We start from the raw sequence: 26,869 nt of genomic DNA, 5'->3' as shown, positions 1-26,869 counted from the left end.
CCTGGCATTTTCTCTTCTCTGCAGAAGCTCTGTTGCTAACACTGTCCAGAAATCACCACTGTCACAGACAGTAGTAGCATTCCCTCCTCCCACAGTTTGTTCTTCCCCCCAAGACTTAGACACCACCCAGAAAAAGAAGAATAATAATACTAATAAAATAAAATAAAATAAAATAAAATAAAATAAAATAAAATAAAATAAAATAAAATAAAATAAAATAAAATAAAATAAAATAAAATAGTCAAAAGCCATCAGGAAGGCAGTGGTGCAGACTGTGGAGAGCCTGGGTTCAAATCCTTCTTCTGTGAGGCTCTGAACCTATATCCCACCACAATCTCTCTGCTAATGTATGGCAGGGAAAGGAGGAAGAAAGAACATATCTCCTGCACTTTCCATTTATTGTTGACTGACAATTCTGTAGAGTTATAAAGCCTCAATCAGTGAGATACAGGGTTCTTCTCACATTGTCTCACTGTGCCCTAAGCGGAACAGCTCTAATCTAATAGATGCTTCACCACAAAATCATGAGTCATCTGCAGTTTTGAACTTTTCTGGGATCAAGTCCCTTCAGATGGTTGAGGAATCTGCTCCAGCACCTATGTAAACTGGTGCTCTACTAAGCTAGTGAGTGAACAAGAGAGAAATCCTCTGCTAGATGACTTGACAAATTGGGTCTGAAAATAGTGTTGAGGCAGAATAGTCCACGATTTTTTCCTTGGGTGCACAAAGGGATTGGGTGTTGTAGACTTCTTTTATTCTTCATTAAGATAAACATTTTCAAAAATGTGCTTGTTCAACCTTGCTCCCACTGTGTGCATGGGAGGGAGATAACTGAAAGTGGGGAGCGTTACTTGGATCCTGCAAGTGGCTGAGGTCCAGTGGGGTTGGAGGCTTTCTTCCTCCTTTTGGAAATGCAAAGCAACCCTGCACCTCCCCTGCACTTGCAGAAGGATCATGACAGCCCAAAGCACAGCGGCTTTCTAATTGCTGCATACACTTCGATCGGATTTACGTGGCAAGGGTTTGATATCAGGGGCCTGCAGGGATGGCATCTGTGAGAACAATCCAGACAACAGCCAGCTCCAGATAGCTCCAAAAGGGCCCCGGCGCTTGCCAGAGCTGAGCCAATAAGCGATGTTGTTTGCACCTCTGGGAGAGCAGATGTAAGCAGGGGGAAATACTGCTGCACAACAGAAGCTGGAAGAGCAAGGAGTGAGAAGCAGCCCTGCAGCCCCCAAGGTGAGTGCAGCAGGAGGCAGGAGGTGCTCCAGGCTCACAGCAGCAGTTCCCCTGCGGGCTGTGCAGGGAGAGGCCCCTGGTGGAGCAGGCTGTCCCCCTGCACCCATGGGTCCCACATGGAGCAGATCTCCACGCTGCTGCCCCCCTGTGGGTGGAGGAGCCCCCGGTGGAGCAGGTGGCTGTGGCCTGGAGGAGGCTGCGGCCTGTGGAGAGCCCCCGCAGGAGCAGGCCCCGGGCCGCAGCTGCAGCCATGGAGAGGAGCCCCCGCAGGAGCAGGGGGGCTGGGGGGAGCTGCCGCCCAGCCGTGGGGGACCCGTGCTGGAGCAGTTTGCTCCTGGGGGATGGATGGATGGATGGATGGAGCCCGTGGGACGGAGCCGTGTGGGAGCAGTGCTTGAGGAGCTGCTGCCTGTGGGCAGCCCGTGTGGGATCAGCTGGGGAAGGGCGGCATCCCATGGGAGGGACCCCACGGGGAGCAGGGGCAGGGAGGGACCCTGAGGGTCACTCTGCTGAGTCTGCTTTGCCCGTCACGATACTTGTTGAGCCATCGCCCTGTCCTTATCTCAGCCCTGGAGCCCTTTGCATCGTATTTTCTCCCCCTTTCCCTTTGAGGAGGGGGAGTGAGAGAGCGGCCGTGGTGGAACTCGGCTGCCCACCCGCTTTGAACCACCGCAGTTGCAAAGTCCTGGGAAAGATTTCTTTCAAGAAATTAAACAAGGTGTTTAACAAAGAAATGCAGAGTTTCCTTTTGAAGGCTTCCTGGAGAATTGGGCTTCTTTCCTATTCCCAGCTCAGAGGAAGGGAATTGTTGATTTCACCTTCTTTTTTCTGACATGGAAATCAAAGGTGAACTGCTCTACAAGGACGGGCAACGTCTCAGAATCAAGCTCTTTTGCTCTGTAGTCCTTTCTCAAGGAAAAGATTGATCACCCACCTTCCACAGATGTAGGGGAGCAGGGAATAATGTTTGAACTACTCTAATTCAAGTCAGTTTGGGCATAGTGGTACTTCCCTAGCTGTTTCTGAGACGGACGCATTAGCAACAGAGAGTGTTGTGCCGTCACTGGGAGGCGCCTGCGGTGATGACTTCAGAAACAGAACTGAATTGTGTCACCACAGCACTTTGGCAACAGCTGCCTCTGTGCACGTTTAGCTGGGAGGCACAGAGAAGGGTGCTGGATGCGATGAAACCACGTGAGGATTTGTGGATCTCCCCTTGAGGTGCACAGAGAGGGACCATGCCCTTCTGTAAGTGTTTTGATGCTTGGCTGCGGAAAAAAATGTGGTTTTGTTGTGAATGCTTCATTGTAGTATTCTGTAGTTTGTGTCAAGTCCTTACAGAAGCCTCAAGGTTGGTACTTTGCTCAATGATGGAGCTGCACAGAGTGAGAACAGACCCAATGTACGGGTGAGGGCCTCTGCACGTTCTCTTCTTCCTACAGACGATCAACAAATAAGGGGAGACAGAGAAGAGTGTGCTGTGGTCCTCCCATAGACCGCAAGTACTAAAGCATAAACAAGAGGCTTAAGAGTCCCCCTGTCATGTTAAAATTCAGGCAGCAATGGACTTCCTCACACGGGCTGGCCTGTCGACTAGTGTCTCAGGCTGTGGCGTATGAAGATGCACTCCATCTGCTTTCAGGGTAGCAATGGCAGTGGGCAAGCTTCCTGACCTTAACATTTGTCATTTCATTTCTCACCTGAGTTTTGGTGGTTCTCCACGATTCATTCTTGGTCTAGAAAAAAAAAAAAAAAAAAAAAAAAAAGTGAATTTGGATCAAAATAAAAGGATAAAAGGATTTCCTTTCCATTAATTACATGTTCTTACCTTTGTAACAGATTTGGTTATTGACTTAGAAGGCAAATATCTGGCCAGACTGCAAGACTTGTGCTCGCAGCGTGGGACAGCTCTCGTAAAGGTGATTCAGGGCAGTTTCTGGAAAACAAGACATCAGATCTCCCAAACAGCTTTCTTTGTGCTAATGTAGGAAGGGTGAGTAAGTGTAAAGGTAAGAGCCCAGATACCGTAAGAAGCAGAAAGTGTGAAGGAAACTTCCTTCTGGCTGATACAGCTCCATATCTAGTTGTCAAGTATGAAGAGAGCAGTGCTAAGTTTCTTGGGGAGAGGTAAAAAAGAAGAGACTGGGAGATTGTAAAAGGAAAAAGTGGGATTCCCTATTTCAGGAAATCCTAGGAACTGGAAATAGAGATTGGAAGAGTGCTTTAAGCCAAGACAGACATGTTTTAAAACTAAAACCTAGGAGTTGAATGAACCAAGAAATGAATCCCTTTTGATTATGCAGTTGTGTCCAGTGTTATCTTGGGAAATATGGTTTCCACATAAAACGTATCTGGGGCTTGAAGTTCTCCTAAGGCCCTTCTCTGTGTATTCCCTACTGTTTGGTAAGCGCTGAGGTCACACTGCAGACAGCAGCACGTCCTCTCCCCACTACTTAGCTGTCTGTTCTCACAACACGTCTAGGAACAGAATGGCTTGGACACAACTGCACCTAGGACCGAGCTCATTCAAGCTGCTGGACGAGGTAAAAGCTCTGGACAAGCGAAGGGGAGGGAGGGATGGGTGGACATACAATATGATCACTTTAATCTCATTTCTCTAAGAATCCTGGCTGAGAAAACAAAACAAAACAGAATCAAAAAGAACAGAACAGAACAGAACAAATGAAGCAAGCAGCTAGCTTGCTGGAGACATTGTCTGGGAAGCAGTGAAAACACTTGCAAACAAAAACACGTCAAAGGACTAACTCTTTGAGCTTAATTCTAATCCAACAGCATAACCTCAAAGTCCTGTTTCTGTTCGTAACAGGCTGGTCCAGTAACATGTCCCATTGGATGACTTTGCAGCATAGATGTCAGGAATGCAGCTTGGGATCCCCTCCTTCTACTCAGAGTTCACTTTGAAGGGATGAGCAAGTAATTCTTCCTGGGTTGACGGAAATTTAAAGTCTGTTTTCTAACACTCTTGCAGACGCTTCTCTGTCCATCGGCCTGTCCTGCCAACTCTGGTGTGAGTGTGAAGTTGTGGCAAGAGGGATTTCCCATTCCTATTTGACATGATGGACACCAGCTTTCCTCGGAAATGGCTGATGTTGCTGAGGAGGCAGCAGTATCAAAGCCCTTGCTGATGAAGGTACAACCAGCTGGGGAGGCTTTGGCATTTCTGCACAACGCTGCTCCCTGACTGTCACTCCAGACTCAGATTCGGAAAGAAGCAAAGCAAGCTAGAGGAAAACTGGATGTCCTGGTAATTTTCTTTTTCTTTTATTTCTTCATTCTTCACTTGTAAGAAAATCTAAATCTTAACCCTTTGTTTGAAAACACGGCTTTATGGAAATGCTTATGGGTGTGCTCCTTCACCTTGTGTGGAACCTGCTTCACCTCGCTTCAGCTATAGGACACCTATGCTCCAATTTATGCTTCCCATGATAAAGCGGTGTTCTTTCGGTGTTCTTTTCTGTGATGCTTGCAGGCGAGGTTGAAAAGAGTTGTCAGTAGGATTCTTCGTTTCCTTTGCAGTATCCAAAGCTCCGTATTACTGTGGATCTTCTCCTCTGATCTGGAAAGCTTCACAGGCCAAAAGAGAATTGAGATGAAGAAGGAAATAGAGAATGCTGACCAATAATGCCAAGTACCACCCGTAAGTTTTGTGAAAGAATCCGGTGCATTTCTGTAGTGGTAGAAAGTTCATAAAATCATCGTCGTGCACTTGAAGGCAAGCAATGCTGTAAAAATGAAGAATGCAAGGCCTTGCTTAAGGACAATCTTCAGGCTGCTTCTAGATCAACAGCTTATTTGCTTCTTCCACAACCTCATCTCCGCTTGCTTAGAAGTTGTGAAGGTCGGAAGCACACTCCGTCTTTTTCATCCCCTCTGTGTATCTTTTCCCTGACAGCAACTTCTGTCTTGGCTCTTCACATCCAGCCAGAGCAGTTGCTTTGCCTCCGCAACCTGCAGGCTGACCTCTCGTGTGTACCTGTGCTGGACTGAGGGTAATGCTTGTAACGCACACAGATGCTGCATTCACTGTGACTTTTAGAAAAGAGAGCAAGAAGCTAACCTGCACAGCAGACTCTTAGGTTTCTGTATCTCTCTCTCTCTCTCTCTCTCTCTCTCTCTCTATCTGCATATATATTTCAGTACTTATTTACTTCTTTAAAGATACCTTAAATAGAATAGATACTTTAAGAAAGCTTACTTGTTCTTCCCCTTTCCTTGTTTTTAACGTTTGCTTTTCTAACCAATCCTTAATGTTACAACATGGGATTGATGCAGTACTCAGTCCTTAGAAGTTCTCAAAGCACATCAGTGATTTCTCTATTTCTCAACCTTTCCATCTTCATTGAGATCTCTCATCTGAATTTAGGTATGAGGTGAAGAAGAACACTGCAAGCAGCTGAAGCCGTATCAGACACATGCTTCTGCTAGGAAGTCATTCCGAGTGATTCCACGGTGTACTTTAGACAGGTTTGCTCTGGTCCTCTGGACTCAGCATCCCCAAGGGATATTTCAAAGCTCTCGGAAGGACCCGTCATTATCTCTGACACTGCAGCCTCCAGTAGGAAGGGGTAGATATTCCTTGCCCTTGTGCAAAGGAACTACTCAGTTAGCTGTTTCTAACCCAAATCTCGTTGTTGTCTTCTATTGACAGACACCACCCGGCTAGCCAAGCTAAACCACTGAAAATGGAAGGAGTGGGACATCTTGCAAAGCCTGCTGCTGCTTCTAAGCAGAAGTGCGCTGTAGGTGGGGACACAGCAAGAGGAAACGTCCAGGCCACGGTGGAACTGCAAGGCACCTGTCTGAGCCACACAACGAAGTCAGCGATTCCCAGTTGGAGACTGTTGCTCGACCAGTGACACAGCAGCTGGAGCGCTTCTGGTTGCTGCTGATGGGTTCCCGTGAATCAGCCAGGGATAGGAGCTATGAGAACGACTGAAGCGATTTGAAGTTACCCGAAAGAAAGAAGAGAGGAGAGAAGAAGACAAGAGGGGAGGGAAGGGGAGGGAATAAAAGGAAGGGAGGGGAGGGGAGGGGAGGGCAGGGGGAGGTTAGGATAGGATAGGATAGGATAGGATAGGATAGGATAGGATAGGATAGGGTAGGGTAGGGTAGGGTAGGGTAGGGTAGGGTAGGGTAGGGTAGGGTAGGGTAGGGTAGGGTAGGGTAGGGTAGGGTAGGGTAGGGTAGGGTAGGGTAGGGTAGGGTAGGGAAGGGTAGGGTAGGGAAGGGTAGGGTAGGGTAGGGTAGCATAGCGTAGTGTAGCGTGTTAGAGGGGAGGGGAGCATAGGAGAGTATAGGGTAGTGTAGGGGATCGGAGTTTAGGGGAGTGTAGGGTAGGATACGGGAGGGGAGTGTAGGAGAGTGTAGGGGAGGGGGGCATAGGGTAATGTAGGGTAGTGTAGCGAACAGGAGTTTAGGGTAGGATAGGGGAGGGGAGTGTAGGAGTGTGTAGGGTAGTATAGGGGAGGGGAGTGTAGCAGAGTATAGGGACAGGGAGCATAGGGGAGGGGGTGTAGGGGAGGGGAGGAGACGGGAGGGGAGGGGAGAGGATGGGGGGGAGGGGAGGGGAGGCAAAAGTGGGGAGAGGAGGCAAAAGAGGGGAGGGGAGGGGAGGGGAGGGGAGGGGAGGGGAGGGGAGGGGAGGGGAGGGGAGGGGAGGGGAGGGGAGGGGAGGAGAGGGGAGGGGAGGGGAGGGGAGGGGAGGGGAGGGGAGGGGAGGGGAGGGGAGGGGAGGGGAGGGGAGGGGAGGGGAGGGGAGGGGAGGGGAGGGGAGGGGAGGGGAGGGGAGGGGAGGGGAGGGGAAGGGAGGGGAGGGGAGGGGAGGGGAGTGCTACCATAAATAAAATTGCCAAATACATGACACCTCCGAGTTGACAAGGGCTGAACTACTGAAAAAGAAAAGAAAATCTATATTGTGTGCTTTACAACACAATTGTGTGCTTTACAACACAATATGTGTTATATATATATATTATATATGTTTTTTATATGTTTTATATATGTTTTAATAAAATAAGGAAATGATATTTTTTTTCTACGTTTGTGGTTTCCAAACTGTAGTTAATAAACATTAAACAAGATGCAATAGGATCTCGTTAACTCTTTTGTTTGAAAAAACAGTGGCCCTGATCGAGAGGTGCAAGTGAGAGGAGACAATATTCAGTATTTCTCTATGTTGTCATTTATTGGTGAAGATGAAAGTCTGCAGTTCATGTTCATTACACTAGCATGACAACATGACCACAAGGGGGACTGTCTGGTAGTGAAAAGGAACTTCAGCATGGATTAAAAATCTTTGCCTTTCTTTATTCTGAACTGTTTTTCTTATGGCTGCTAGAGAGAGATTCTCTGCCTTAGAAATAAAACTGCCCAGGCTGTTCTGATAAACCTGTAGGGTTAAGGCACTTCTACCAAAACAGATTTCAAAAGGCAAGAAGTCAAAAAGCAACAATTCAGTAATCTGTGTACGCTTCTATATTAAGTTTTAAGATAACCTGGTTTATATTTAGTTCACACAAATTAACCAAACATAGCAGCATACAACCTAAGAAAAGCTTAAGAAATTTATTAGATGCACAGATAAAGTGCTGTAACAGAGAAACTTGTGTAAATCTATTCTAAAATAAATAAGGTACAGTTAAACCACCTTTGACTCGTTTTAACTCGGAAAGAAATAACCTAAGTTTTAATCATTTGAATTTTAAGGTCAAGGTGAAATATACCATAACTATAACAGTGGTTGTGATCTGTATCAACTATTTGAGGCTCCTGTTCCTCTTGAGGTCTCCCAGAAACAGGAAGGCTATTGCAAAATGTATCCATTAGACATAGTTCCTTTTACAGAAACATTTTTGTAATAAAGTCTGGTTGCTCAAATACATGTTAAAATATTTAACAAGGAAACAATTTTCTCCTGATCCAGTCAATCTTTTAAACAAGACAATGTATTTTTCCTATGACGCAGCCCACAGGAGGGAACAGAAGTAAACATCCTCCTGAACTGAAGACTGTTTTGCTTGAAGAACTAAACTATTGCATTATTATATGAGAGCAAGAAATATCCATTTGGGTTATCCCTTTCTCCAAACATGGTGCCCAGTGATACATGTATTTTTGCCTTAATCTCAAAGGCCCGTTTGTCTCCAGGTAAGGTACGTTAAAAAGAGATTCCCTTTAAGCATCTTATCACAAGATCTCTTACTGCCTTTCCATCCGGGGAAGCTTGTGTGTTAAACTGCCCTTGGAGTTTTGGATGCTACTAGATTTCTGTGCTCTGTTATCCATAATTTCAGGCACTTCGGGGCTAACATGGCTGTTTAAGTCAATGCAATAATATTACCAATATATTCAACACTCAGAAGAGTCACCACAGTTTCCTTCACACACTCAGGATTTCAAATTCTTCTTCCAATTCAAATAGCTTGTCAGTAGATTCAATGAGTTCTGTAAAAAAAGATAAAGAAAAAAATGCTTCTAAAGACATGCCTGATTTTGTTCACTTAAAAAAAAACTTTGAAAGACGCATTCCAGAAAAGTACTTTGTAAGAGTGAAAAAAAAAATCTGTGCTAGCAATTGTATGGCTTGTTTGGATACATGCCTGCTATATATTGCTTGACACTCACAAAGGATAGTTATTCTACCTGTGATTATTCTTTTATTTGCTAACGAGGAACATAACATTGCACAATTAGGCTTTTAATCGGTGCCTTACCTGCTCCTGTGGTTGTCACTTCTGGTTTTGTTGGAGGTATGAAAGGAGGCCAGTGTGGCGGGTGCTTCTGGACCAGCTCAAACATCCGTAGACTCTGCTGCTTTAGAATCTCCTGAGGACAGAATGCTTTCATTTTAAAAGCTGGCTCGGGGGACGCTTCAAACACAAAATGTGTCTGCTTAATTGAAAGTGTTTTTTAATTACGCATGTCCATCAGGAAAAAAAAGTCTTTATACAGACATACTGTGAAATCCAAGCACCATGGTCTCTGTAATACATCCCTAGTTAAAACACATCTGGAAGACAGATCTCTTGAACTGTACTACAAATTATCAGTCTTATCATCTTTTGATATCAGCTTTGATATCTGCAAACCTGTAATTTTGTTTACATGTAGCAAGCACACTAGGAATGTACAATATTTTCTGCTTTTTAAAAGGAAGTTGCTTGCATAGAACTCTCCTCAAGTTTTCTGTTGATCAATAGCACAAAAGACAGATCTATCAGCTCCTCCAAAGGGGAAAAAAAAAAAAAAAAATGCATCAGATTTTGAAGGACAGGTTTTGGTCAGGAAAAAAGGTGTTCCTGAAGCCAAACGCTATTCCTCTTCAAAGAGAAGTTACCTTCTGTCCTGTATTTCAGTTATTTACAAACTGTTTTCCTTAGATGATTTTTTTTTTTTTAATAAATGCCCTTAGAGGTTGATGGTACTTTACATTCAGACGTCTGGTGCTTAGCTTAACAGCTGCATGCAGAAACATCCTCAAGTCTGTTTCCTGTGGCAGCCAGCACCTTCTGTTCTCCCTAGATCAGCAGGAGCTAGAGGCCTGCAGCACTTACAGAATCAGATCTTTAAGATAGCAGGGACTAACAGTCATAATTAGAACACGCAATCTATTATGTCAAACAATAAAAAAGGATCAGGAAGCAAATCATTGATACATCACTACAATATGGCAGTTAAACCTTAGTCATTTAGTGAGAATTAGAAGTTAAAAGCAAGTGTCACCCAGTAACACCTTCAAGTGTGGATGTTTACACCCATTTTCCAACTGGCAGGGTTTGTGGCTGGTAAAGTGCTGAACAATTTCCAATTAGCAATTCAGTAGTATTGCCTTACCCTGATGCTTTAATGCATTCTTCTCCATGGCTCATACAATTTGTATACAAAGGAAAATGCAAAGGAAAATTTTACAAAAAACAGACAATAAAAACCAGACTTTATAAAGAACAAATCGAGATGCTAAGTTCCCACTCTTACCTTTTGTACAAGACTACACCGGTTATCAAAATCACATTCTTCTTTGCAAAAGAAGCCCTTAGGGGAAAAAACAAACACACAGAGTTTTACCTTTGCAGATGGTAGGTATGTGGTACCAGCAGGTAAGGCGGTTTGACCTCTGATACAGTAATGCCCTGTACGATCAGTACATATAAGACTCCAAATATGTGGCAGCTCTAGGGAGAGAACCCACGGGGAGAACAAGGCCCTGCAAACCCCTAACGAAATAGTCAAGCAAAAAATAGCAGCAGCTCCTGTGTGCTCCTCCATGGAGCGCCACCCAGGTCCTACAGTTCAGGTATCAGCAGAAGCTGAAAACTTGTAGATGATGGACCACCTAAGGAACATTTCCATTCTGGTATCTATACTGAAAATATTTGCTCTTCATTATGATTTTGTCTGTCTCGTTGCATCATGCCACATTTTGCACAGTTACGTAGTTAAGTATTAAAACAAAACAAAACAAAAAAACTTTCTAAAAAGCAGCAGTATTAAAAAACAGGTATGTGAATGAATGACAGATACCGGTATCTTTACAGATTGTTTAAAGCTTTAGAAACACATCCCACTGGTGACAACTGCCAATCACCCAATCACAGGATACTGGCATGGGATCAGATCCAATTTTTCCAAATACCACAGTACCCCCATGACATTTTGGGTGAATTACAAATAATACATTTGTATTTGTAATTTGGGGTGAAATACAATAATTCCACTTAAACATTTTCAACTTACGATAGAAAGTAAGTTTAAGTAACTTGTCTAGAGGTGACCAAACATAAAGTAGTGATAGAATAAAACACATAAACCTGTTTCAGTTCCTTGCTCTGACCATTATAATGCCTCTTGAAAGAAGTAAAAGCTGCTCAGTAAAGAAAACAAAGCGAGCTCCTACAGTACAGACAGCTCCCCACTTGCCCTAAGATTCTTGATGTAGTTATGTACAAACTACTATGTGTTGATCACAGAAGACAGCTTTGTGATCTTGGTTCTGTTCAAGGAGATGCATTGCTGCCCTTACCAATGTAGAGAGACATTACTTTGAGATAAAGTACATGCATTCAAGATTTCCTGACATTTACTAAAGCTACTGAAGGGTCCAAATTCATGATCTTCATTCTATGTGGGGCTTCCTGGCAGTGGAAACTCTCATCGTCAACCGTGCCATTTTCTTCTGAATCTACAGAGCTTTGAGTGGTGTGAGGGTCCAGATAGATCAGCTCATTGCCTGGATGGGTAAAAGCCGTATGTTAAAAATAAGCAAGTGACATTAATAAGCACTTGGTCCAGAACTGTAAAATAGAAATTAGATTGCCATCGCAGTCAGTATAATCTAGACTTTCCAGCTAGGGATTCTTTAAGAGAATCGGAAGGTTTAGACACAGCGTTTCCCACAGGGTATTTAGTATAACTTCCTATTGTCACCTATTACTGTAATTTTTTGGTTGGTTATGTTCTATCTTTGTCACATACTTTTATTTTTCCATGTGAGATCCAGTACTTTTTTTTTTTTTTTTTTTTTTAAATCTCAAGTGTTGTAAACACTAACATTTGACAGATTAAAAGGTACAGGATGTTCACAGATGCAATCTGTAATCCCATTAGGCATTCATTCAGAAATTGGAACAAAAAAGCCTAACTAAAACAGGTTAGGTTTTACAAAAGGACAAAATAGGGTTGCAAAATTTTGGCCCAAAGTGGGGTGAAATCTGAAGGAATGCATTTTAAATTAATTAGAGCAATACTTAATAACAGAAGGTATGCAAAAGGTGAAAAAGATACTGCTATCAGAAAGTTTTGAAATACAAGAAAATAAAAGTGACATTTGACCAATACACTTGTCAAATGCTATCAGCTATTCTCAGTATGTTGCTCTTGTTGATGTCATCACTTATTTTTACACCTAGCTTTGCTGTTAACTTTCTGCTCCTGTTAAGGATCATCTCATACTGTTTCTAAACTCTTTTAGATATGCTTCTTCATTTATTTTATTCTATTCTCATCTTTCTTTACTTCTAGAGGTTCATGCTTAGACCCCTTACTATTTCCCCTTCAAAAAATGTTCTCTTTTGATCATCTGCATATTTGGAATAAGTTTCTTTTTTCCTTACCTAAAAATCCTATGAAATAATAGGCATTATTTGGTTTCCCTCCTAATGCTCCCAAAGACTGTGGCATCTTAAAGCATTCCTAGGAGTTCAAAAGAAATAAAGGAAATTGTAATTCATTTCTTTACTGACATCACACATACCCAAACTTATTTGACAGTAACGAGCAATGAATTGAAAGAAAACCTTACTTTAAATGCATCAATATATACGGGATTTATGTGATTTATCCCTAGTCGTAGAGGTATAATACGCAAGAGGGCTTTCCAGCCTGTGCAGAGTCCTCCTGCCTTCTTGCTTCGGCCAAGAGCACTTCTGTGCAAATGTGCACTGCTGTGGGACGCGCTGCTGCTCTGAGGAGGGGACCAGCACATTTTTTCTGCGGGAATAAAACTAGAAATCAGTCAACGCACAGAGGAACACAAAGCAGATCTTCTTCTCAGTAGTGAATTAAGCTAGTTTGCCAGGGATCTTTATAGGGCACCCAAGACAAAACGAGCCGGGCATGGCAATTACAGCTATTTAGTAGAAGTAATTCTAGCAGACAGTATGTGCTGGCACGTCCAAGTGAGACGTTAGATCAATGATTGGGGGATGACAATTTAAGACTGCAGTGACATGTCCTATTAATGTTATTAATAGTGTCAAGCTTTGCCTATAAAACGCCAGAGAAATGAAATGGCAGCAATGATGACAGTAGAAATTCTTCAAGGAGCTCTTCACATCCAGTGATGTGAGCACGAAGTTGGCATCAGGGATCAAAAAAACACAACTGAGTTTGTATGTCCTTCTTCCCTCTTCTTACCCTTGCAAGACAAACCCATGGCCCCCCAAGTATTTGTTCATGTTTAGATACATGCTGGCAAATGGAGTCAAATCAGAAACTGTTACCAAAAAACTGATGAGGTGTCACTTACTGATGTCTTCAATGACCACCGTATTGTCCATAGATACATAAACTGCTAATGAATTCCATTCATCAAATAAAGCAAGCTTCCTAGAAAACATTAAGGTACTAATTAATATAAACTAGTTGGATCAAAAGGGTAGCTTTACACTCAGAACCATTTATTTATTTTTTTTTTCTTAAGAAAAAACATCCTTTCTGCATTTTTTAAAGTCTCCACGTAAGAAAAAGAAAACTTTAAACATTAAATGTTTAATATCTTTAGAAAAATAGGTACTGAGTGGTACCAGGAAAAACATATGCGCTGCACCATGTGCAAACTGTTTTGTCTTACTGCTAAGTGCAGTGACAGTAACAGTTCAACTACATCAAGTTTATTACTTTTTATTGCACTCGACAGTCTCTGCAATGGGTTCTTGCCCAATTGTGTCTTTTCTCATCTGGAAAAGAAAAAAATTCCTATGCCAGTTTTGCAGATTACTTTTTGCTTAAGAAATTCCACTGAATTCAGTGGAATTACTTCTGCCTGAGCCTGCGTGCACAGCAGAAATGGGGCGTTAAAAGCTAAATCAGCTAAGGGTTTGGGGCACCAAAACTTCAGTGGGAGACAGCAGCACACAGTTTTATGTCCACTTCTGCAAAATCCAAACCTTTGGGGAAGGGAGCTACACTCTTAAGCTGCACTGGCAGAATTAGCTGTTTCAAATAAGCCAGAAAGAAATGGGGGTGAGCGTTTCACCATGAAAAACTTGGCCATGAAAGATCTGGAGTCCAGGGCATGCTTCAGCTCCCCTCCCTCTTCAGATCATGTGCCTGTTCCAGGGTGTCAAAGACTTGCTGCTGAGCTCGCAGGACCTGTAGCCTAGCCCCTGCCTGAGGTAAGACACCTCCACGTACCCCTGGAGAACTGAGCAGCCTCAGTTCCTTTCAGTGTGGCTCCCAGACTATGAGGAGCTGCCCATCTTTATCCAGTAGCCTTGCTGGCAGAACTGCTGCTCAGAAAGGGAGGAATTGCAGCTCAGTTCCCTCCTCAGCCGAGATGGCTTCTCTCTGATGTTTCACACCACCACTCCGACCTACACGGTGGCACTCTCGACCTGCCAGAGCTGTGCCACTGTGCAGAAAGGAATATACATCTGTGGTGTGACTGGTGAGGGCATGCAGATGGCATAGCAGGAGACTTTCCTGCAGTTTCTTCTCCTCAGGCTCTTCCTTTATTAAAATTTAGAGGTCACCCATTCCCAACTCAGTACCTGCACACAGAGCTGTGGCATGACATTCCATGCTGCACTTGTAAATAGATGGCAAGTACATTCCTGACTGTGGGACAGGGGGAGATGCAGCCTTCAAAACTCTGCCTGGGCCTTGTCTTGGCTGCCCCAGGGGAGTACGTTCTGAATGAGACTGGTATGATCTCACTTACTTTAGTACTTGAGCAACTGTATTTGGTCCAAACCATTCTCCAATTGACTTCCCCTCTCCAACACCCACCTGTGCTGTTTTCACAGTGAAAAAAAGACACACGTACACAAAATCAAAGAAAAATGAGACCATAAAGAATGTGGGAACAATATACAGTAAATACCGTCACTGTCAAACATTCTAGAGTAACTGCAATCTGTATTTAGCAATAACAATTATTTTCTCAATCTATGCTCTTTTCAAAACTTAGGGAGTGCCAGTTTCTTTAATAAACAAAAGGCTTCTAAACTATAACGAGAATTACAAGTTAACAAATGTTAGTGCCCTTTATTACAAATTACAGCAATAAGCTACAAGACTGTCTATTCTAACATTACTGACTCTGGTACCCAAGGCTTACAGAGTTTATCAAGAGCTACATTCTAGTACATGGCTTTATTTAGGTCTCAGGGAATGTTTCTGTACTACTAGTCTTTGCGCCCATCTGCATACCTTTTTATTTTTATATAAGCATACACATTGTCTTCACATCCACTTTTTAAAATTATGAATTAACATACTGCAAATTAGTGATTCAACACAGTAGAAATTTCAGTGGAAAAAACCTGAAAGTTTATGTTTGTTCTTACCCATCTGGTGGATTGAATAACAGCAAGCCTTCCTGTTGAGAAAGCATCGTAGGATTCTGTGATATTCTTCTGGTTGTTTTTTGTGTTTTTCCCATTGCCAATCTGAAAGGAAAAATTGATATAGAATAAAAAATGGTGACGTTTTCATTACACTGATCAAATGTCTAGACAGCAGAAAGCTTTATAATGAGATGTTAAAAGACATTTCAATTCATCTCGAATATTTACATTTTGTGTAGAGCTCCTAGAATTCCAAGCTTGTTATTTATCATCAAGCTGCCCTTTATCATCATAGGCTAGATTGTAAAAACAGGGAAAATAAAACAAAACAAAAACATCAACTGCAAACATATTCTGACGGATCATGCTGCGTGTTGATAGCCATTCCAGTATCTCTGAGCTTCCAAGATTATTTAAAAGTACAGGCTGTGTTTAGACCTTGTTGGATTTCTAAGCACCCATTAAATAACAACATAAGATCCATACAGAAAGTCCAAACACTCCACTGGCAGCATCCTGGGATGTGACATGCATGCTTAAGAGCTTGCACCAGGGGGGTTTGGACCTCGTGCTGCTGACAAGTGAGTAGTGAAGAGAAGGGTAAGAGCACTGTCCCACGGTGGCAGGTTTTCCCTTGGCCTCAACTTGGGTGTTACACTAAAAGGTTTATAAAATAATGGCGACAGGATTCCCCATTTGTTCTCCTTCTATGCCTATTTCTCTGCTTCAGGCTGGGATGATTTCACCCAGCTGAATATGAATTGATTCATTAGGAACTGTTACCAGGGCATCAAAGAAAGTCTCACTAATAAATTCAGGGTTTGTGCTTTTAATGGAGTACTTACGAAGAAGCGTCTACAGACAATACCGAAGTTCCCTCAGGACCAGCACTCACCTCTCCCTAAGTGTCTGCAGATCAGTGCTTGGGCCAGCATCATCTGCCCGCATCGCAGCATACATCCCCAGCCAGCGTCCGACGAAGGACCCGTGCCTCCTGTTAGGAAAGTTCAGCACAATCAGTGCAGGCTTTCAACTGGGTGCAGCACCACAGAGGACATTTCAGAGTGCTAGAAAACAGATAGGGCTGCTGAAGCCTCCATGAACTGTCCTACAGATAAAAGGCACACAGCAAGACTTTGGTTCCATGCTGTTGGTCTAATTCTAATCTCTGCATTGCACAAATAAACAAAATTCATTTATTCCTTGTGGAGCTGACTTACTCTTTTCATTCTTCAAGCAGCATTCACAAACCATTTACTGCATGCTATACAACATGATCACCTGTTTACATACAGACATAAATAAACACTGATTTTAATAATCTTCATGTTTGCATAAACAGTTAAAATGATGCTCAAAATGCGCTGATACTCTAGAAATATTTTCCCAGCCTACGATGCCATCACTTATCTTGCTATTTAATTTAGAACAATGCAGCAAATCTGCAGTATACTCACCACTAGGCAAAAACTTTCTTCTATACGTAAACCACGTTAAACCACAGCAAACCACACGTGAACACACCTTGGCTTATTGTCTGACTTTGGCTTATGGTGCGTCTGTTGCTGTGTCCAGCACAGTGCAGCCCCTAAATTGCTACCAAAACCTTGCCACAAACCTCAATCCCCCTCTTAAAAGAGACCCTCTTGTTTGTTGCCCTTCTTTCGACACTCTCTAACAGGTTTATGTCTTTTTCTTATACTGTGGAGCCCAAAACTGCACTCAGTACTCAGTACATGGAATACCAAGAGAGACTGCCTGGCATTTTCTCTTCTCTGCAGAAGCTCTGTTGCTAACACTGTCCAGAAATCACCACTGTCACAGACAGTAGTAGCATTCCCTCCTCCCACAGTTTGTTCTTCCCCCCCAAGACTTAGACACCATCCAGAAAAAGAAGGATAATAATACTAAAAGAAGGATAATAATAATAATAAAGTAAAATAAAATTAAAATAAAAATTAAAATAAAAAATAAATAAAATAAAATAAAATAAAATTATAATAAAATATTTTCATTATATATATATATAAATTATTCTAAATATTCTATTATTCTATATAAAAAATTCTATATAAAATATATAGAATTGCTGGGTTTCTGCTTTCTCCTACATCCTATCAGACCACAACATGACAGTTGTCTTTCTTTTACGTTCTTTTACACCTGGATCTTTCTCACTTTTATGAGTGTGGGGTTTTCCTTCTTTCTCCCTTTACCTTCCTCCCTCCCTTGTTGCCGACGGAAGGAAGACACAGACGCTCAATATGAGTGAACAGTGTACTTCAACTTTAATGGATAGCTCAGTCGCCTTTTATCTAGTTTGAACATAATCAACTCATACATATTGCAGAAACTAAGCTCAGGATTGGTTAACACTTCCCCGGGCTTTTCAGTCTGGTCCTCCTTCTTTTGGCTACCTGTCCCGCCTTAGGGACTTTCCCTGATCGCCCAAGGGCATCGTGTCCTTGAGCCTGATTGGCTCTCAGCCAGCTGCATACCTGCCAAGGCTCATGTGAGTTGAGTTCGGTGCTTCACTAGCCCATTGTCTCCAAACTGCTCAACATCCACATGTCCTACCTCACTTAACGATTCCTCCACACTCCCTCCCTTCCTTCCTTCCTTCCTTCCTTCCTTCCTTCCTTCCTTCCTTCCTTCCTTCCTTCCTTCCTTCCTTCCTTCCTTCCTTCCTTCCTTCCTTCCTTCCTTCCTTCCTTCCTTCCTTCCTTCCTTCCTTCCTTCCTTCCTTCCTTCCTTCCTTCCTTCCTTCCTTCCTTCCTTCCTTCCCTCCCTCCTTTCGTTCTGTCTGTCTCTCTTTCTCTCTTTCTGTCCAGCACTGATTTTATGGCTACGTGTGCATATCCACAGTGTACAGTTTTCTCCGTTCCGTTTCTTCCCTGAGTCTTGCCCCTCTTCCCTGCAACTGAACAGCATTGCCTTGATCAAGGAAGTGGCAACATGCGGCTTACACAGTAAACTGCTGAAATTACAGCTATAACCATGGAGCACAGCTGCCGATCAACACAAGACCACCAATCGCTCACATTTCTAAACTGCTCGTCACAATTCTTCCATATGTAGGCTGTGACGCTGCTCATTTCTTAAGCACCCATCCATTTCTTCTCTTCCCAGACCCTCAAGGTGTCCTGGTCAAACCACCTCCCTTCCTCTTGCCCCATCTGGCTCTCCCACCTTCCTTTTCCCTCAAGGCTCAACTTTTTTTTTTTTTTTTCCAGCATAGGTGCTCCATAGAAGCTGCTGCTGCCCACCTCCGAGTTGACTAGGGCCGAACTACTGAAAAAGAAAAGAAAATCTATAAATAAGAGTGAGAGATGGTGAATACCTAACCATCTCTTAAAAGCAGGATTTTAAGAGAGTAAGTAATTGATAAATGGAGTTAAGATCGGAGGGAAAATATCCACTGTTGCAATCAATAGAGTTAAGAAGTTTTTCAAGTACATTAGGAACAAAAATTAGAGTAATGACACAGATCTGATACGGGATGGGTATTGCTTCAGTGAGAAATGATGGAAAAAAACACAACACAACACGTGTATGTGTTGTTGGGTATTTGTAAAAAAACAAACAAACAAAAAAAAAACAAACAGGTTAATGAAAACTGCATGCTCAATTAGATGATTTTTTTGTTGTCATTGGTAGGGAATTGTGTGCTTTACAACACAATATGTGTTATATATAATTTTATATATAAAATTTAACAATATTTATATGTTATTATATTATAAATTATAAATATTGTTATTTATTATAATAATATTCAGGAATATTCAGCTGTCAGGAATATTCAGCTCTTCTGCCATGGATCCTGCACAGGTTTCAAAGAATATCTGCTCCACCATGGAGCATCTACTTCTCCTCCTCCTATCACCTTGATGTTCCCTCTATTGTTCCTCATTCTTTTTGTTCTCCCTAGCTCTCTCCATCCAATATTTTCTGTGCATTCTTAGAGGCAGCACACCTTGGCTTATTGTCTGACTTTGGCTTATGGTGCGTCTGTTGCTGTGTCCAGCACAGTGCAGCCCCTATATTGCTACCAAAACCTTGCCACAAACCTCAATCCCCCTGTTAAAAGAGACCCTCTTGTTTGTTGCCCTTCTTTCGACACTCTCTAACAGGTTTATGTCTTTTTCTTATACTGTGGAGCCCAAAACTGCACTCAGTACTCAGTACATGGAATACCAACAGAGACTGCCTGGCATTTTCTCTTCTCTGCAGAAGCTCTGTTGCTAACACTGTCCAGAAATCACCACTGTCACAGACAGTAGTAGCATTCCCTCCTCCCACAGTTTGTTCTTCCCCCCCAAGACTTAGACACCACCCAGAAAAAGAAGAATAATAATACTAATAAAATAATAAAATAAAATAAAATAAAATAAAATAAAATAAAATAAAATAAAATAAAATAAAATAAATAAAATAAAATAAAATAAAATAAAATAAAATAAAATAAAATAAAATAAAATAAAATAAAATAAAATAGTCAAAAGCCATCAGGAAGGCAGTGGTGCAGACTGTGGAGAGCCTGGGTTCAAATCCTTCTTCTGTGAGGCTCTGAACCTATATCCCACCACAATCTCTCTGCTAATGTATGGCAGGGAAAGGAGGAAGAAAGAACATACCTCCTGCACTTTCCATTTATTGTTGACTGACAATTCTGTAGAGTTATAAAGCCTCAATCAGTGAGATACAGGGTTCTTCTCACATTGTCTCACTGTGCCCTAAGCGGAACAGCTCTAATCTAATAGATGCTTCACCACAAAATCATGAGTCATCTGCAGTTTTGAACTTTTCTGGGATCAAGTCCCTTCAGATGGTTGAGGAATCTGCTCCAGCACCTATGTAAACTGGTGCTCTACTAAGCTAGTGAGTGAACAAGAGAGAAATCCTCTGCTAGATGACTTGACAAATTGGGTCTGAAAATAGTGTTGAGGCAGAATAGTCCACGATTTTTGCCTTGGGTGCACAGAGGGATTGGGTGTTGTAGACTTCTTTTATTCTTCATTAAGATAAACATTTTCAAAAATGTGCTTGTTCAACCTTGCTCCCACTGTGTGCATGGGAGGGAGATAACTGAAAGTGGGGAGCGTTGCTTGGATCCTGCAAGTGGCTGAGGTCCAGTGGGGTTGGAGGCTTTCTTCCTCCTTTTGGAAATGCAAAGCAACCCTGCACCTCCCCTGCACTTGCAGAAGGATCGTGACAGCCCAAAGCACAGCGGCTTTGTAATTGCTGCATACACTTCGATCGGATTTACGTGGCAAGGGTTTGGTAGCAGGGGCCTGCAGGGATGGCGTCTGTGAGAACAGTCCAGACAACAGCCAGCTCCAGATAGCTCCAAAAGGGCCCCGGCGCTTGCCAGAGCTGAGCCAATAAGCGATGTTGTTTGCACCTCTGGGAGAGCAGATGTAAGCAGGGGGAAATACTGCTGCACAACAGAAGCTGGAAGAGCAAGGAGTGAGAAGCAGCCCTGCAGCCCCCAAGGTGAGTGCAGCAGGAGGCAGGAGGTGCTCCAGGCTCACAGCAGCAGTTCCCCTGCGGGCTGTGCAGGGAGAGGCCCCTGGTGGAGCAGGCTGTCCCCCTGCACCCATGGGTCCCACATGGAGCAGATCTCCACGCTGCTGCCCCCCTGTGGGTGGAGGAGCCCCCGGTGGAGCAGGTGGCTGTGGCCTGGAGGAGGCTGCGGCCTGTGGAGAGCCCCCGCAGGAGCAGGCCCCGGGCCGCAGCTGCAGCCATGGAGAGGAGCCCCCGCAGGAGCAGGGGGGCTGGGGGGAGCTGCCGCCCAGCCGTGGGGGACCCGTGCTGGAGCAGTTTGCTCCTGGGGGATGGATGGATGGATGGAGCCCGTGGGACGGAGCCGTGTGGGAGCAGTGCTTGAGGAGCTGCTGCCTGTGGGCAGCCCGTGTGGGATCAGCTGGGGAAGGGCGGCATCCCATGGGAGGGACCCCACGGGGAGCAGAGGCAGGGAGGGACCCTGAGGGTCACTCTGCTGAGTCTGCTTTGCCCATCACGATACTTGTTGAGCCATCGCCCTGTCCTTATCTCAGCCCTAGAGCCCTTTGCATCGTATTTTCTCCCCCTTTCCCTTTGAGGAGGGGGAGTGAGAGAGCGGCCGTGGTGGAACTCGGCTGCCCACCCGCTTCGAACCACCGCAGTTGCAAAGTCCTGGGAAAGATTTCTTTCAAGAAATTAAACAAGGTGTTTAACAAAGAAATGCAGAGTTTCCTTTTGAAGGCTTCCTGGAGAATTGGGCTTCTTTCCTATTCCCAGCTCAGAGGAAGGGAATTGTTGATTTCACCTTCTTTTTTCTGACATGGAAATCAAAGGTGAACTGCTCTACAAGGACGGGCAACGTCTCAGAATCAAGCTCTTTTGCTCTGTAGTCCTTTCTCAAGGAAAAGATTGATCACCCACCTTCCACAGATGTAGGGGAGCAGAGAATAATTTGGGAACTACTCTAATTCAAGTCAGTTTGGGCATAGTGGTACTTCCCTAGCTGTTTCTGAGACAGACGCATTAGCAACAGAGAGTGTTGTGCCGTCACTGGGAGGTGCCTGCGGTGATGACTTCAGAAACAGAACTGAATTGTGTCACCACAGCACTTTGGCAACAGCTGCCTCTGTGCACGTTTAGCTGGGAGGCACAGAGAAGGGTGCTGGATGCGATGAAACCACGTGAGGATTTGTGGATCTCCCCTTGAGGTGCACAGAGAGGGACCATGCCCTTCTGTAAGTGTTCTGATGCTTGGCTGAGGAAAAAAATGTGGTTTTGTTGTGAATGCTTCATTGTAGTATTCTGTAGTTTGTGTCAAGTCCTTACAGAAGCCTCAAGGTTGGTACTTTGCTCAATGATGGAGCTGCACAGAGTGAGAACAGACCCAATGTACGGGTGAGGGCCTCTGCACGTTCTCTTCTTCCTACAGACGATCAACAAATAAGGGGAGACAGAGAAGAGTGTGCTGTGGTCCTCCCATAGACCGCAAGTACTAAAGCATAAACAAGAGGCTTAAGAGTCCCCCTGTCATGTTAAAATTCAGGCAGCAATGGACTTCCTCACACGGGCTGGCCTGTCGACTAGTGTCTCAGGCTGTGGCGTATGAAGATGCACTCCATCTGCTTTCAGGGTAGCAATGGCAGTGGGCAAGCTTCCTGACCTTAACATTTGTCATTTCATTTCTCACCTGAGTTTTGGTGGTTCTCCACGATTCATTCTTGGTCTAGAAAAAAAAAAAAAAAAAAAAAAAAAGTGAATTTGGATCAAAATAAAAGGATAAAAGGATTTCCTTTCCATTAATTACATGTTCTTACCTTTGTAACAGATTTGGTTATTGACTTAGAAGGCAAATATCTGGCCAGACTGCAAGACTTGTGCTCGCAGCGTGGGACAGCTCTCGTAAAGGTGATTCAGGGCAGTTTCTGGAAAACAAGACATCAGATGTCCAAAACACTTTCTTTGTGCTAATGTAGGAAGGGTGAGTAAGTGTAAAGGTAAGAGCCCAGATACCGTAAGAAGCAGAAAGTGTGAAGGAAACTTCCTTCTGGCTGATACAGCTCCATATCTAGTTGTCAAGTATGAAGAGAGCAGTGCTAAGTTTCTTGGGGAGAGGTAAAAAAGAAGAGACTGGGAGATTGTAAAAGGAAAAAGTGGGATTCCCTATTTCAGGAAATCCTAGGAACTGGAAATAGAGATTGGAAGAGTGCTTTAAGCCAAGACAGACATGTTTTAAAACTAAAACCTAGGAGTTGAATGAACCAAGAAATGAATCCCTTTTGATTATGCAGTTGTGTCCAGTGTTATCTTGGGAAATATGGTTTCCACATAAAACGTATCTGGGGCTTGAAGTTCTCCTAAGGCCCTTCTCTGTGTATTCCCTACTGTTTGGTAAGCGCTGAGGTCACACTGCAGACAGCAGCACGTCCTCTCCCCACTACTTAGCTGTCTGTTCTCACAACACGTCTAGGAACAGAATGGCTTGGACACAACTGCACCTAGGACCGAGCTCATTCAAGCTGCTGGACGAGGTAAAAGCTCTGGACAAGCGAAGGGGAGGGAGGGATGGGTGGACATACAATATGATCACTTTAATCTCATTTCTCTAAGAATCCTGGCTGAGAAAACAAAACAAAACAGAATCAAAAAGAACAGAACAGAACAAAACAGAACAAATGAAGCAAGCAGCTAGCTTGCTGGAGACATTGTCTGGGAAGCAGTGAAAACACTTGCAAACAAAAACACGTCAAAGGACTAACTCTTTGAGCTTAATTCTAATCCAACAGCATAACCTCAAAGTCCTGTTTCTGTTCGTAACAGGCTGGTCCAGTAACATGTCCCATTGGATGACTTTGCAGCATAGATGTCAGGAATGCAGCTTGGGATCCCCTCCTTCTACTCAGAGTTCACTTTGAAGGGATGAGCAAGTAATTCTTCCTGGGTTGACGGAAATCTAAAGTCTGTTTTCTAACACTCTTGCAGACGCTTCTCTGTCCATCGGCCTGTCCTGCCAACTCTGGTGTGAGTGTGAAGTTGTGGCAAGAGGGATTTCCCATTCCTATTTGACATGATGGACACCAGCTTTCCTCGGAAATGGCTGATGTTGCTGAGGAGGCAGCAGTATCAAAGCCCTTGCTGATGAAGGTACAACCAGCTGGGGAGGCTTTGGCATTTCTGCACAACGCTGCTCCCTGACTGTCACTCCAGACTCAGATTCGGAAAGAAGCAAAGCAAGCTAGAGGAAAACTGGATGTCCTGGTAATTTTCTTTTTCTTTTATTTCTTCATTCTTCACTTGTAAGAAAATCTAAATCTTAACCCTTTGTTTGAAAACACGGCTTTACGGAAATGCTTATGGGTGTGCTCCTTCACCTTGTGTGGAACCTGCTTCACCTCGCTTCAGCTATAGGACACCTATGCTCCAATTTATGCTTCCCATGATAAAGCGGTGTTCTTTCGGTGTTCTTTTCTGTGATGCTTGCAGGCGAGGTTGAAAAGAGTTGTCAGTAGGATTCTTCGTTTCCTTTGCAGTATCCAAAGCTCCGTATTACTGTGGATCTTCTCCTCTGATCTGGAAAGCTTCACAGGCCAAAAGAGAATTGAGATGATGAAGGAAATAGAGAATGCTAACCAATATTGCCAAGTACCACCCGTAAGTTTTGTGAAAGAATCCGGTGCATTTCTGTAGTGGTAGAAAGTTCATAAAATCATCGTCGTGCACTTGAAGGCAAGCAATGCTGTAAAAATGAAGAATGCAAGGCCCTGCTTAAGGACAATCTTCAGGCTGCTTCTAGATCAACAGCTTATTTGCTTCTTCCACAACCTCATCTCCGCTTGCTTAGAAGTTGTGAAGGTCGGAAGCACACTCCGTCTTTTTCATCCCCTCTGTGTATCTTTTCCCTGACAGCAACTTCTGTCTTGGCTCTTCACATCCAGCCAGAGCAGTTGCTTTGCCTCCGCAACCTGCAGGCTGACCTCTGAAGCGATTTGAAGTTACCTGAAAGAAAGAAGAGAGGAGAGAAGAAGACAAGAGGGGAGGGAAGGGGAGGGAATAAAAGGAAGGGAGGGGAGGGGAGGGGAGGGCAGGGGGAGGGTAGGATAGGATAGGATAGGATAGGATAGGATAGGATAGGATAGGATAGGATAGGATAGGATAGGATAGGATAGGATAGGGTAGGGTAGGGTAGGGTAGCATAGCGTAGTGTAGCGTGTTAGAGGGGAGGGGAGCATAGGAGAGTATAGGGTAGTGTAGGGGATCGGAGTTTAGGGGAGTGTAGGGTAGGATACGGGAGGGGAATGTAGGAGAGTGTAGGGTAGGGGGGCATAGGGTAATGTAGGGTAGTGTAGCCAACGGGAGTTTAGGGTAGGATAGGGGAGGGGAGTGTAGGAGTGTGTAGGGTAGGATAGGGGAGGGGAGTGTAGCAGAGTATAGGGACAGGGAGCATAGGGGAGGGGGTGTAGGGGAGGGGAGGAGACAGGAGGGGAGGGGAGGGGATGGGGGGGAGGGGAGGGGAGGGGAGGGGAGGGGAGGGGAGGGGAGGGGAGGGGAGGGGAGGGGAGGGGAGGGGAGGGGAGGGGAGGGGAGGGGAGGGGAGTGCTACCATAAATAAAATTGCCAAATACATGACATTTTGGATCTGGAGCCAAATCTTTGTGTACATGTCCTCTCCGTAGCCCCACGTGCTGACCACCCACCCGAATCTATCATACTGTTGGTCAGAAAGAACAGGGAGCATAGGGGAGGGCAGGGGAGTGGAGGGAAGGGAAAAGAGGGGATGGGAGGGGTGGGGAGCGCTCCCATCAATAAAATTGCCAAATACGATGAAGGAGCAGCAGAGCCTGCAACCTCCAGTCCCCAGCATCCTCCAACCACCCCCCACTGCTCCGTGGGAAATAGATAGAAGAATCAAGACTGAGGTTTAACCTGGGATGGAGGTAGTGTGGCGAGGTGGTTTTCTGTTTGGTTGGTTGGTTGGTTGGTTGGTTGGTTTTAAAGTTTTTAAATTCTCACTGTCCTACTTTGTGATCAGTTGGCAATAAATTCAATTACTCTTCCCCAAGCCAAGTCTGTTTTGTCCATGAAGCCATCTTCCAGTCCTGAAATAAGAAAGGAAACAGACCTGGAAGCAACTGTTACACACGTGCAGGAAGAGTGACAAAGGAGGGTTTTGAGGCATGAAGTTACTGCAAGGATGCTCTGCTCTTTCCTCACTTCAGTATGAAAAGCACGGCACTAGTGGGTGGTCTGTGGTGGTAGTTGTTTTTTTGTTGTTTGTTTGTTGTTTTGTCAGCTCCACCCCACAGTATTTTGCTTGTTCTACTTGTTTTGGTGTGCCCCCATTCCCTCCCTCAAGGTAAAACATCCCTAGGGGCCATAACTTGCTGTTAGCAAACAAGATCTTGCAAAAGAGTGAAGTTAACATGGCACCACCTGCACTGGTGTATAAATAGTTCAAATATTTTCCCTCACTTTCCTGTAACTTTCCTGTAAATTGCTGGTCAGGAGATAACAAGTGGAGAAATTTAGGATAAGAGAGAGAAAGTTGTGTTTCCTATTGCCCTGGAGTTTCTGTTGGTCTGGCCACGGAAATGGAGTACTCAAAATCCTCAGGACACTCAGTTTATACCAGATTTATCCTAAAACTGCAGTATTTCTAGGCCCTTGGGATTCTTATCAATTAAAACATACTTTTTCACGCACAGAAGATGCAAAAAAGTGCGTCTACTGCAGTATGCAGACAGAGCCAGTCCTGTCTCTTGATTCCTTCTGCCTTCTGCCTGAAGAGCAGCAGACAATCGAGTTCTTGTCTTCAGTAGCTACGGCCTTAACCAACTGTGCAGTCTGTCCATTCATACACAGAGGAGGAAAAATAGCGTGGAATAACTCCTCTCCTTTGTGCTAACAGAGGAGGGTACAGCTTCCTCACTCCAACCCCACCGAGGCAAACCAGTCAGCAGTGCACGCCAGAGCCTCTGTCTCTTCCCCGTCTCATGATGTGCAGCTGGATCACTCTCCCTTCTATCCCCAGGATCGCTTTCAGCACA

Source organism: Anas platyrhynchos, chromosome 29 (genome assembly GCF_047663525.1).
Source record: "Anas platyrhynchos isolate ZD024472 breed Pekin duck chromosome 29, IASCAAS_PekinDuck_T2T, whole genome shotgun sequence".
NCBI lineage: Eukaryota > Metazoa > Chordata > Aves > Anseriformes > Anatidae > Anas > Anas platyrhynchos.
The sequence above is the reverse complement of the archived record's forward strand: the minus strand, read 5'-3'. Positions refer to the sequence as shown.